General features: G+C 27.8%; 1 protein-coding gene across 1 annotated transcript in view; it reads left to right on the top strand.

Annotated features, from left to right (window-relative positions):
* cdi (serine/threonine kinase) overlaps positions 1-15,085 on the top strand; it is a 50,448-nt gene that overhangs the window by 22,620 nt on the left and 12,743 nt on the right. The gene's annotated exons all lie outside the window — the stretch shown is intronic.

Genomic DNA, 15,085 nt, shown 5'->3' with positions numbered 1-15,085 from the left:
TAAACAATATATAATCTATTTAGACGTAAGGTACATTCTTTTTGTAGCAAATTGTTAGCAAAGAAGCTTAAATAAAAATATTCAATAATTCGACATAATAAAATTGTTTTAGGTGTATTTCAATAGTTTTATTAATCACTCATTATTAATGTATTCGGGTAATTATGGACCTAGTTCATACATAATGGCTAGTATCTTTGTTATTTCATAGTTGCTCGTTTACTTCCTACATCCGGAATTGAAAATCTACTTTATCGACAATTAAATGATATAATATTGTTTTGTTTCGCGTTTCGTCGCATTGATAGTTGCATTTAATACACTAATAATCGATCAGTATCCGGATATTTTTTAAGTTCAAGGTCTAGTTTAACTGTTCCATTGTCTTGGCGACTGATCTTAATAATAGCAATAGTGACTCTAATGATAATAATGTTATAATTCTTATTTGCGCGTAATCATTATATTACAATCAAACTTCTGGAAATAGGAGCGCTTAATTTTATTGTTCATGGCACTTAAAATATTTAAATGAAAATGCAATCCGCGAATGATTATTAGCCTGTTCATTTTCTTAGATTTGTATTTCGTAGATGATAAATTGAGATATTGAGTGTTGCATATCGCCGTGATCTTCCAACGTGGCATTTACTCTCACCACCTGAGTGCGTAGAAATAACGGTGTAAATCTTCTTCTTACATGAAAAAATATTTAGCCCATGGTGTGCCGTACATCAGATTGTATTACGGATTTTTCTTGCTTTGAAAAGAGATACCCTAGGTATTAATAGCATGCATAATTTGCATAAGTAATGAATAATAGTCAATTCAATTCAATAAAACGTATCGTACTCACAGTGAATAGTAATTGGAATTCAGTATGAAGTTTGTTAATAGAATAAATTTTATTATCAGTATCTTATTTATTAAAAGCAAGAAAGATAAACAAACTTTATTTATAATTTTTTATTATTTAACGTTAAACATCTTTATTATTAACGTATTTTAAAAATTTATTCTAGGATAAGATTTATTTTTAATATTTCATACGCGGCTTCTTAAAAAAAATCTTTTCCGCAGTGAATAATATTTATTTCCTTTTTCTTTTTTATGAAATAGGTTTTATCAAAATTGAAATAGATAAGAAATTTCGTTATTTGAGTTTTAGTCTGTCGAGCCTATTTTAACTATTTATGTCGAATAATTTGAAATGCTTTATACCATATTTGTAATCTAAAAAAAAATTTATAATATTTTTATAGTAAGATATATCAATGTCGCGTACAATGTTCTCCGAGCGAATGAATGTTAATATCAATTATTAAAGTGAAATCGTAACAAAATAGGCGCTTGAATTCATTAAATATATGAATTTAAATAATCCATATTACGCATAATATGAAATTCTAATATGGAAAACGTTTTAATACGAATAGTCATAAAGAAAGTAAATTACATCCTTAAACATAATTCTAACATTACTATAGATAATTAATTTGCATTGCGCACAATATGTCAATCATTAAGCGGTATAACACGTCAAAATTGCAGAAAAGAAAATACATACGCCCGCAAGTATTTACATACGCGTTATAAAACAAAAAATTCTTTCGCGCGCCTAATAATGATGTTCTCTCTTTTCCGAGTTGAAAGAACTCGTGTTTGTTCTCATTTTACACTCGCGATGCATTACTATAATTATTATCAGCTCGTCGTATTCGCTGTTCCGTTAAAATCGGCCTCGAATCTAGAAAATACACAGACGTACAATGCGCGAGTGCCCGCACTGTATTTTCTTCTTTATAAGAGAACCGCACAAGTAGTCACATTTATTTTCTCCATTTCCTATTTTCACTTTTCCCTTCTTCTGTAATTTTTCCCGTAACGAGATATTTTATTCCTTATCAGGGTGAACTTTCACTCATTGAATGGTATTAAATTATCCTTGTTTAAACTTATGCCCCAATTTTCATAATAAAACTTAGCAATTGTCAACGTCTGAAAAATTATAACGTAAATAATTCATATCTATCACTGGCCTTTGTTAAATACATTTTTTTTTGTGTGCTGATATTCATGCAATGCACGTAAAAGAGAAAAAGCATGTTTTCTTGAAAAAAGCTAAATTTCTGAAAGTTGTAAGCTTATTGTACGTAAAGACAGAGCGTTTAAACAATGTGTATACGAATTTTAATCATTTTGCGTAACCATCAGAGAGAGAGAGAGAGAGAGAGAGAGAGAGAGAGTAGAAGCAAATGTAACATCATTGCCATAAATCATGTACCGAACAATGAGACGATAGACTTCTTTTTACTTGTATTCGAACGACGAGAGAGTTCCGGCAAACGCTACGAGGCGCCGTTTTACTCGCTCATATCCACAGCACCTACACAAGAGTAAAAATTATCTTCTTTAAATGTAAAATAAGCAACATAAGCGTGAAAAGCGTATGTTATTTGTGCCTAAATGTTCACTTTGCGTTTTTTACGTGATAACATGCCTTATTATTCTTAAAGGCGTTATATGATCGCCTTCGTGTTAATTATAATAAACATGATCTTATAATATAGAAATTGGAAAATGTTTAGAAACTGCTGTTTCCTGATTATTATTTTAAACAGGCTAGAGTGATGATTAGTTTAATATATGGCATTTTAACAATTGATGGCAATAATGATAAATATTAAACAAAAAATATATTCTTTTCAACAATGTTGTTCTAAATTGCACGAATTGTGATAGAATATGGAATAGATATAGAATGGAATAAAAGTTGACCAACGTTTTAATAAAAATATACTAATTGAGAATATTAATCAAATCCCGAAAAATTACGTTGTATAATTGTTACTATACCTTATATTTGAACTAAAATATAAATTTTATTTAATGATTAACTGCTACAGTTGCTGTATTATTAATACTCTTGTAGTTATTCGCATTAGAAGATATATAACTGTCGTCTTAAAAGCGTATAACCTTGTTTGGTGAACTTGTATGCAATGAAGTCGATAGCAGCATTGGTTCATCCGTATTAATTTTAAAGCTTTCTTGATGGTTGATAATAAAAAGATGAAAGAGAGGGAGCGAAACTGAGAGCTAACAATAAATAAATCTTTGCGATGTAATTTCTAAATGCGTGCGTGTTAAATTGAAACCTGTGAGTGGTTCAGCGTGTTCTAACCTTCGAGACCGTTAACCCTCTAGCCGGTAATTCTCTTGTTGGTATGCCAAGGTTATCTCTAACTTTTCGATTTATTTCCTACTTGCCCTCCCCTTTTTTTTATCCGTCCCTTATTTTTTTCGAATAGAAAATTTTCTATTATCTATCAGATTATCAAGCAACATAATTTTTCCGTTTGCTAATTTTACGTTAACTTTGTTCATTAACGCATTATGATCGATATAAATTCGTACGTTAATAGCATTTGTAATATAACGTAGAAAAATTACGTCCTTACACAAGCAATTTTATTTGCTCCAATATTTTAATAATTGATCTAACAATTTGTATAATAAAAAACCCTAAAAAAGAAATAAAAAAAAAAAAAAAAAAATAAGAAAAGAAAAGAGAACGTTATTTTAAACTACCGCGTATACTCTATATATTAAAAATAGATGCAAATATGCCGAGGTATGCGTATTTTAAATCTGAAATGATAAAACCATACTAAAACTACTAAACAGAAACCTCAAAATTTATAGTTAAAATAAATATTGTTTCATGTAAATATATAATAATTATTTGTGCTTAAAATAATATGAATAAAATGTCATTTGAATTTTAATTTGATATATCAAAGTATTTTAAAAATTAGCTAAATGCGTTATAAAATGCTAATGAATCATTCATTAGTGAGTCATTAAATGCAATATTACTAATATAACAACACATTATTTAACTCATTATAATTGATATGAATTATCTGCATAGGAAAATGCATTTACTAATCTATCTTGGGAAATTTACTCAACATCACTGTAATTATGCAACAAAATCTAGCGTAAAATGTATTATTATTAAGAGGTAATTAATTAATTTTATAATTAGAAGAGCGATAGGATATTGGTTGACATTAAATATTATTATGGAATTTATTCTGGATAATAATATCATCCAATTTCAATTTTTGATTTAATATTAATGGACAATATAATATGTTAAAGAAAAAATAATAAAATTGAGTAAAACAGATGCAAAACGATTGCGTAATTTGGCCAAATTTTCTTTTCGCTCATTTACTAATAGCTACTGCTTAAAAATATTAATACTTCTATCGTAAGAAGGAAAAAAAAATGTTGTTCCATAATTTTGTGCAATCAACCATGTAAAACACTTCGACGATTTTTCCGCTACTTTAACCTGACTCTGGTATTTCGTTTATTTCCTTTGGAAAAAGTCGCTAAACTACTTTATTATCTGTCGTGAAATTGTGCACAGGTATGTATCTCCGATCCTTCGGCTAAGCTTCGCATGAAAAAAGCAGCTCCTGCACCTCATAAATTCACAGGCGGCACTAAAAGTACACGGAAGATCTCTCAGAAATAAGATAGTAATTCAGGAAAGAATGCTACGGACGTTTCTTAGATTGAAGCCTGACAAACGGCACTAGTTTTAGCTACAACTTATCAGCAACATATTTGAGTGCGAGCGATGCTGTGTACTCGCATTCCTTCAATGTTTTTTTCCAAAGCCTATTCTGATGTTACGTAGTTTCCGAGGGTACTAGAAACGCCCTTATTAACAGTCGGTGTAAATTGTTAGAATACCAAAAGTCAAGAAATAAAGATTTTTCTTAGAAAAATGCGTATCTGGTAAATCGACGAATACCAAAGATCTTAGGAAATTGCTCGTTAAACAGAGTTTAACGAAATCTTCATTAATTTTCTATATTTATTATAATAAATATTATCAATATTTATAAACAATATATTGATATTATTGATATAATTTAGATAGATTAATTTATTGCAATAAAAAAATGTTCGATTCAAGCATCATACATTATGAACAAATAAAATTAAATTTATTAGTTTTAGTTCGAGTTATATTATAAATTGATTATTATATATTATTATTATTTAGAACAAATGACGCAATGTAAGTTGACGTAGTGTAATTTAAAATATCTATGTTAGTAACAATCATGCTTATGATAAAATCTATTACAATAATAACTGTTTACAAAATATATTGGGAAATATCGTTTAGTCTCGTCATCAAAATTGCCTAATTTTATTCTAAAAATTGTTACCAATTATTGCTTTATTTTATTAACAATTACTTTCTTAAAGTTTTACACTATTTTTCTTTTTGCTGAATATATTATAATTTCATTCAATAAAAATTATTGATATTTAATTAAAAATATATTGCAACGATATTTTCTTATTTGTTTGATTCACCGTTTATACTGAATATTGTACAAGTAAATTGTATTTTTGTATTTATATTATATAAATTGATATTATATATAGTTATAAAGATAGATACACAATATTTAACATTATAATATAATAAAAATAAAATTTAATCCTACATAATAGTATTGTTTCAGATGCTTAACATTATTTTATGCTAAATAGCAATAGGGTCGGAAATTTTTCTCATTCTTTCAATTAAGAATGTGTGTATTTAGAGTTGCGAATAGCTTAATTAAACTTATTATAATATGAAAAAATCGATGACTTTATTTTCGCTTTCTAGTTTAATTACAAATGTAGCATAAATCTACATGTGAACGCATGATCGTTCGAAAGTGTGTTATTTTTGAGAAACTTTCGAAAAACAGCAAACAAATTGTTGTCCATTTGCATTTGCACGAATGAAGGATGATGTACATTATAAGTTGAATTACAAATTCTAATAGAAAAATTACGAATGTATATGACATTTATTGTAAATAAAAATTGTTAAAAATATTTAATATATATATATATATTGAAATTTACACTCAACGGTTAGAAATCATATTCATAATAAAAAAGACAATATATCTAGGTAATATCAAATTAATATCCAATATCATAATTTTTTTTCGCATATTTTATAAGTATATGTAAAATCATATATGTAAAAAGATTTTTTTTCGCATATTTTATAAGTATATGTAAAATCATATATGCAAAAAAAAAAATTTTATAGTTTCATTTTTTGCATAATACATCAGTTGATTTTTTCACAAATTACATATAACATGTGTTAACTGATAATTTTTAATCCATATTTCTCACTTAAAAAAACTCTCGTCTAAAACTCGTGTTAAATAACAATATCCAACTTTTGATTTTAAATTAATATATTGTAGTTAATATTTTTATCAAAATTATTATCTTATTTTTTTAAATCTTTCTTTCTAAAAAATATGCTTCATAAGTAACAAAATATAAAACTGATAAAGAATTTTTTATAAATTGCTATCCTTTTAAGAAAAAGAAAAAAAAACCAATTTACGAGGGAAATTATCTTGTAGTTCATTAAAATTTATGTTTTAGAAATTCAGGATAGATAAAGGGAGAAAAAAGTTCAATGGTGGCATGAAGATGTTACAGTGTTTTCATTTTTAATTTATGACGTTTAGTAGTGAAACTATTACTTTCCCAATCTATAATTACGGAAAGTTTCTTGCAACATATTTAGCAGATTATTAGAAGACTCAAATGATACTCATTATATTATTAGTAAATTATATTAATATATTAATGTAAGCAAAAGGTTAATATCCTTTGAAGGCAAATCAATGTTAATAAAAACAATTTCCCTGAATACACAATCTTGAAGTTTTACATTCTTTATTTATTCAAATTTATGTATTATTTATTTTTAGAACATAAATAGCTACCAAAAAATATATGCAAATTTTGCGAAAATCTTTTTATTTCTTTATCCAAAGTTTGGTAATTTACCGTGTTATTTAAGATATATTTTTTAATTGAATTTCAATTGAATGACTCGGCAAAGTACTGAATGCACAATAATATAATAATGAATAGTAAATTTGGAGAAGCAAAAGTTATTTGCGTTTTATATTCCTGTGTGATATGTAATTAATTGAAATTGCATTGTTGTAGAGACTAATGTCTGTTATCTAGATTTACCTTTCTCTTTCACTTTTGTTTATTCGGCCTCTCTCCCCTCTCTTCGATTATTTTCTTTATTTTTTGATATATTTTAATGTTAATTCTTTAATTTCATAAAATTGACATATTTATCAAAAATAATTCTAATTTCTTTGCATATTTTTATTTTTCCAAGTTGAAGTAAACAAAAATCTTTTTTTATCCTCTTAGTCAAGTTTAATTTTTTACATTCATGAAATTATCAAAATGACATTCAAAGCTGAATTGCAATTAATGTCATGTTTATTTTTTTCGGATTGTTGATTGTTTAAAAGAAAACTTTAATGAAAAATTAAAAGTTAGAATTAGATCTATTTTATCGAGCTATTTTAAATTTTATTTACTTACTTATTTTCGTTTTATAAATTAACTATATTATTATTTTATTGCATTTAACTATAAATACGATTGGAATAGTTACAATAAAAGCTGAATAATTATAAGAAAAACATACTAATAGAGAAAATATTGTAGTATAAATGTATCGGTAATTACTATTTTAATATTTCATAGCATCATTTATTAAGCGATATATTTCGATATATTAATATTTTAACGAATATAATTTGGAATTTAATTTTATATTTCACCTAAATCATAGGATTTAAAAATTGCATTTAACCTTGTCTAATATATTTCATGAGACTTAAAGCCAAGTATTCTTGATAAAATCGCGTTCTTGAATGTTTATTATTTAAGGATCGATCACAAAATAAAAACATACAGATATTACGAATATTTTCACGAAATAAACTTACTTTTGACAAGAATTTTGACAAATAGAACAGCTTAGATAACATTCTTCAATTATGTCACACAGATCACAAACATTAAGTTCGACTTGTATGCATCCTCGCTACCTAATTATCTCTTTAAGCATAATTGCGATCCTCGATCCTGCACTTTGGACTCCGACGTAAGCACGTGATGCTTTCTCTATTTCTCTTTAAATAGTCTCACACTCAGTTCTCCACCGCTCTCATTATCCTCATTCGATTTGACGATCTTCGTACGAAAACATCTCCGACTCGATTATCCGACTTCCTTTTACGCGAGGCACCGTGCCTGCTTTCACCGTCACGGTGTGCGTGAATGCACGCAGAATTAGTGCTGGTGGAATCCCCGGAGTTTACCAGCCAGCTTGGGAGGGCGGGAGGGGGACAGTCGTGGAATTCATGTTTTCTCAAATGACTGAGTGCCGTGTTAACTCTCGTCATATTTAGAATAGTATGTTTAATGCGAGAGTATATTATTGTTTTATTATCAAATAGGTGCTTCTTATTATTTATAGAACTCGTTGCTTTAATACAACATTTGGAGAACTTTTTGAATAATCGAATGAACAATTCGTTGATCATCTTAAGTTTGTGAGAAATACAATGTTCCATGCCAGCGAAATGACATAAATCTATGCTAACGCAATTATTTAATATTTTCAATTTTGTACTTGTGCCGATAAAAAATACCAAACTCTAGAAATATGAAGCAATGATGTAGAAGCGACGATGCAGTTTTCAATAAATAAAAGAGAAAGTTGATAATAATATATTATAATGAAATACCGATGTTAAAATTATTTGCTTATACTTTATTTCTGAAAGTTAAAAAAAAGTTTTATCTTACGTTCATTTTGTGGCATGCGTATCATAATTCATACACAAACTAATGTTTGAAATTTCTGGATTCAGCCTTAGTCAGAATATATTTATCTTTATTATTATTATTATTATGATGTGTTATATTTTTGAGGCACTATTACTTATTTAATGATCTTTATTGTGATATTTATAATATTCATAGTTTTTCGTAATCATCGTACGAATGCTAAAGATTATAAAGAGACAGAATTATTACGCATTTGCGCCGATAATAATGTATGATGAAATATTAATCACATCGCTTTCATCGCACGTCGAAGGCAACCAATTATTAAGAAATCGCTCGGTTTTGCATTTTCTCACAATATTTACCTAGCGAATAAGCCAAATATGGCACATACATAGTCTCCGAATTCAAAACAAATTAAATTCTAATACCAGTAACGAGTGTGAGGAATAACAGCATTGCAAGCGGATATGAAAATTTTTGAAAAATCTAGTAGTTAAGAACTGTTTCCAGCTATTAATCGCCGAGTGGAATGTCGAAGTAAGTAAGTAGTGAGTCTATATGCCTTAATGATTCGTTAACTCTTACTCCCCGTCTGTACCTTCTAACTATATTGTTTCTAATACAAAAGAATCCGGCATTCCCTCTCATCAGGTAGCTCGAGATTGTTAACCAGTGGCGCGTATTATTGAGAAGAGCCATGTTGTAATTAAAAGCGACAAGTAGCAAGGCAATTAGACGGAGAAGCTGCATAAGCAGCATCGTAGGAGGTTGAGAAAAAAAATTCCCTTTACTTTGAATGAAGTTGACTACAAAGTGTTTATGTATATGAACGAATGCACAGGTATATTCAACGAGTTGCTTAGGGTATCTCTTTTGAGATTAACTTTTTTTTTTTTTTTTTTTTTTTTTTTTTTTTTTTTAATAAGATAATGTAGTTGTGTCTGTTTCTAACCCATATATATATATATATATATATATATTCATTTCAAATTTCATTCGCAGTAGCTATGGTTTCATTTATATATCTAAATGGTCTAAATGTTAATATTACCATTTAACGGTCATATATACGATAATGTTAACGCTTACGGAGCCAATTTGCTGTAATATTTTTAAATTTTCATAATGCTTTAAATATTTTAAATTTCCGAATTTAATGTCTTATTGCTTTTTTACTCCTAAATAGTTATAGTATTTCGTTGAATAAATTTCTCAGTAAGTTTTTAGATTAAAATATAATTTTAAAGTATCTTAATCAAACTAAACAAGTCTATCTACTCTTATATATTTTAGAATTAAATATTAAGTTAAATAAATAAAAAGCAATATATATCGTTTATTAATGAAAAATTTATTTTTAATAATTACATACTCAATTGTAAAATGAATTTAGTGATTAAATTACGTTAAGAAGTATCATAAAATATGAATAAATTTCCTTCGGGTTAATATCCTCGAGTGTATTAACTCGCAAAGGACAAAAATTTTAGCACTGATAAATGTCCGTGAGGTAGTACTATATATTCGAATTAAGAGAGATGGCAGACGAAGAAATATGTACGTTCATATATTGTTTCTAGTATGCCACAAATTTATAAAATTTAAACATGCACTTTCACATATTAATGGTTATTTTATTACACAAAACAGATCAAATTTGTGCTGCTCTTGGCTTTGATGTAAGGAATTGAAATATAATTTTTTTAATAACGGTCGAATTTTAGCCTACACGAATAAGTGGTAATTTTGAAAAATTATCATTACCGTATTGGCATTTATACGTGAAATTATGATTACGTGAAAGAAAAAACATTTACTTTCATAAATTACAGAGAAAATGTTTACTGCATTATAGTTTTACTGACTAATAGATGTGTGATATACTTGAATCGTGTTCGTTTGTTCTATTGTTGAAGTATTTTTCATTAGTAGATAGTTGTAAAAGACGAAAACGTAAGCTAGGAATGGCGAAAATATTACATTCGCAGTCAAAAAAAAATATAGTATAAAATTTACCATTAGGTTTTATTATTTTACTGCCCATTTGAATTATAATTTGAATATTATAAAAATGTTTAGTGAGCAGGCTAATGTAATATCACATATAATGCAATGTAATTTTATTCGATCAGTTTCTTTAATATTTTACTTTATGTAATGCATAAATTGTATTTTTATAAATATAGAAATCACAATATTACCTATAAACTCAAGAAAATGTTGTACAATAGTGTTTTTAAAGTTAAGTTTTGTATATTAGAGAGCATTGTTAAATAAATCATAATCTATAAGAAGATTAATTTTTACCGTAGATTTTGAAATCTATCGTAATTATAATTTACGAGCAGACTTTATCGCGGTATCTTAAACATTAAAGTACATATCCATGTAATTTGATTTGGCGTTTCAAAGTATATATGTAAGGAATTTTACATTCGTTTATAAATTTTAATTTTAAACTGTACAAATCATTTATACTAATATTAATCATTTGTCAACGTGTTTAAGTCAATGTATCGCTGTTAATTATATAAAATACGAGTAGCCGGTTAATGGAAAAAGAAACTTACTATCAAAGCTTCATAATTCTTATACAATTAAGACATTATCATAATATTAACATAAATTGTACTCAAAAGCTCGATCAATAATGTAAAGCAAAAAATATTAAGTCACACTATATATATATATATATATATATATATATATATATATATATATCAATGACTAGACGTTAATTAAGTATCGATACTTTATTAAAGTTTAAAGAAATTTCACCAGTGCTCAACCAGTAATGCGGAAGAAACACTTACTTGCTCGCTTTGTATTTTATACACCGATGACCAGGCGGTAACTTAGACTCTTACTTCCTGCATGAAAGGTACTACTGTGGTCGTTTTTCAACGAGATCAAATTCTTTTGCCAGTAGCCAGCACTTCTTACATCCGTTTCCTTAAAAAGACTGTATTATCTGGTCGAGGTAAAAGTGCGTCGAATTTCCAGCGGCGAGCGAAATGGCAAAAAATTAGCAGATAACGTAATGCGCGATTTTTCCCAGTAATGACATTACGATCTTTCTAAAATTAACTTTCAACCCTGCGATGTATCGATCGATTCGATCAACTCATTCGTCAGCATGGACAAGTCGTCGAAGCATCGACATCGAGCTCAAGGAATTCCGCTGACTAGAGAGCATCTAGCCATCCTATCCAAGGAAGTTGCTTTTCCGTCACGAGCAATTCGCGTATTACGATCTTTTCTGTTTGTTCACGATCATTGGTTGCGGCTCCCGCCTCGTCACCGCTTGGCCTCTGCCCAGATTTTTGCAGTTCTGCCAAACAATAAATCCTCAACTACTGCACATCGTCTTATTCTTACTCACCTTCCCTACATGTGTGTGTGTGTGTGTGTGTGTGTGTGTGTGTGTGTGTGTGTGTGTGTGTTGTCTCCTTTGAGGCTTTCCAAACAAATTTCCAAGTGTCTAGAACATCAATCACTTTTGCTTCCCCTTTATCGATTATTATCCTCCTTTCATTAACAATAATTTCTTTCTCTAAGTTAAATTAAGGTCATGTTTGAAACTTGTCTATTAAACGTTTATCTGATTGACAGGGAATGCATTTTTGTGCAAAGATTTACGATTCGTACAGATTTTTCAAGATTAAAAAAAATGGTATCATTTGTATTATTTACCTATTAATTACCTATAAATTCTGTAATTGTAATGAAAGTTTATTGCTTATTTATATTTTTATCTTTTTATCATTTCAACTCAAATTATTTTAATTATTACGAAAAAACTAATATAGTATTGCGATTACAAATATACAATTACAAATATTTTATACAATCATAGGCTTATAAATGATATGGAATTTCGCTTGTATATATATATGTTTAGTGCAATGCATAATTACATAGTCAATCTATTCAATTTCAAATAATCCCTTATCAAGTATGTTATTATATAATTACAACTCATAATATAAAAGTAACGTTTGGGAACAAATACTTGTAACATAGTCTAGATGAATTAAGAAATGTTTTTGACCAATGACAACGTGTATCTTAAATACTATGTGTTTAAATTTGAAGACGCATATGTGTTGGGAAATTTTAAGTCAACTAAATTTTTAAAATAGCGAGAAATAAATTAAAAAATTAGCTATTAATTACCAATGAAAATTAATGAATCAGCAAAAAATTTGTATGTATTCTTACATTACAATACGAGCTGTATTATTCTTATGATAATGAAACCAGTAAATGTCTACAGTTTTCGTAACTTTCACACAGTCAAAAATTTCATTAAGCATAGATTCAATTCATTAATAATACAATAGCAACTTTCAACATTCTCTTACATTATTATATGACTATTTATGAATAAAATACCAAGTCCATTTGAATATCTTTTCCTCAATATAATATATAATTAACATTATAGATTTAAGCAACACATTGAAAAATTTATCGGAACTTTAATCTATAATAATAATATTAATGTGTGATAATAATACGCTATTACAATAGAATACGAACTATTTACGTAATTATGTGATACTCTATAATAATTTTAAAGTTTACTTACAAACCATCTAACTATCTCTACTCCACAATAATTTTAAAGCTTACTTATACTTATATCTCGATCATATCCTACTCAATACTACTTTCATTCTTTTACGGCCAAAAAATCAATTTCAACAATACGTTTTGAACATCATAATACATTTTTAGTACAATATATACAATATATACAAGAATGACTTTTATCATAAAAGATCTTTATTTAAAATATATTATATGCGTAGGTAGCAAATATAATTACAAATTTTTTATAATGAATGAAATTTCTTCCAGTTTTTTCCAACGCTTTATTAAATATTATAATATCAAACAATGATATTCAATGTAATAATTGTTACTGTTTCAAGTTTATAAATAGTTCTCCAGCAATTTGAAGCATAGATAAAACACAGAGGCGATAGTTTAAATATCGATTATTCCATTTTTAGAATGTTTTCTCTAAAGATAAAAGTTGTATCTAATCCTCTTTACCTCGTATGTATGATTTTTATATAGATATTATTTATACAACCAACGTAAACTATTGATATTTGAAATACCTCAGCTGTCATGTTATATGTGAAATTACATTAAGTAGAAAGTACTTTTTATACAGTAGTGTATGTAAAGAAAGCAGTTTAGTTATTGTTCTCAAGATATATTGTAGTAAAACAATGTCTTAACCAGATATTTTGTATAATAAGGTTTCCGTTTTTCTTCCACTCTCCTTATCTAACTTTAATAATTTAACTTTTCTGGCGATCAAGGTAACTTTAGATAAGTGTATCTAAGTTTCAATAATACCCCAACAGTTGCCAGTGAATTTATAACAATGAAATGCGCATTTTCTCAACTCTACAAATATATTCGTACATTCCTTAGGATTTTCATATAAACTTTCGCGATTTACCAAAAAATTTTAATAAATCTAACTTCCCACCCCAGAGAAATTATTCCTCATCAACACAATGGTAAAAGTCTTTATATCTCAAAGAAGAAGAAAAAAACGGATTTCCGCGACAGCACTTTCATTGCTCTGCTGCAATATAACGTCACGACGTCGCGTGCCTTCACGATTTCCCTCTTAATTATATTCAAGAGAGGGAGAGAGAGAGAGAGAGAGAGAGAGAGTGAGTGAGAGAGGAAAGAGAAAGAAATATTTCTAAGGAGCATCGTATCGTCAACCAGATGCCAGAGTGTTACACATCAAGCTAGTGTTTCTTTCACATCATCCCAGACACGTGAGAGGTTTTCACTAGTTTTTCTTTTTATCTTTCTTGCTCTCTCATTCTCTTTCACTTCTGTCTTCTTTTCATGTCATACATACTATCTTTTATGTGTGAGAATATGTGGCTGTATATTCTCACCTTTTCACACTTATGTGCGCGCACATTCTCGCTTTCTCTCTCTTTCTCTCTCTTACTTACGCGCTCGTTCACATATATGAATATTTAGAATGTATACACGAAGTACCAATGAAATACCTCTTAAGCACGACACGACAAGCATTTTATTTTTTTTCTCTTCCACCGACTCATTTAAAAGCTTATAAGAAAGAATAAGCCATATAATGACTTTTTTTTTCTATTTTATAAATCTTGCTTATATTTTGAAGAAAACATACTTGCTTCATTTATTATTCACTTTCTTCGCGATTAGTATATTCTAATATGTTAATAATTCATTAGTTAAAAATAAAATAAAATATTTAAAGTATTAAATTGACTAAAGTATTAAATTCCTTAAAATTAAATTAAATTAGGTAATTTAATAATTATAGTATTATATT

The sequence above is a fragment of the Ceratosolen solmsi genome, unplaced genomic scaffold (genome assembly GCF_000503995.2).
Source record: "Ceratosolen solmsi marchali unplaced genomic scaffold, CerSol_1.0 scaffold13, whole genome shotgun sequence".
In the NCBI taxonomy this organism is placed as follows: Eukaryota; Metazoa; Arthropoda; class Insecta; order Hymenoptera; family Agaonidae; genus Ceratosolen; species Ceratosolen solmsi.
This window is presented reverse-complemented; position numbering and strand designations above follow the sequence as displayed.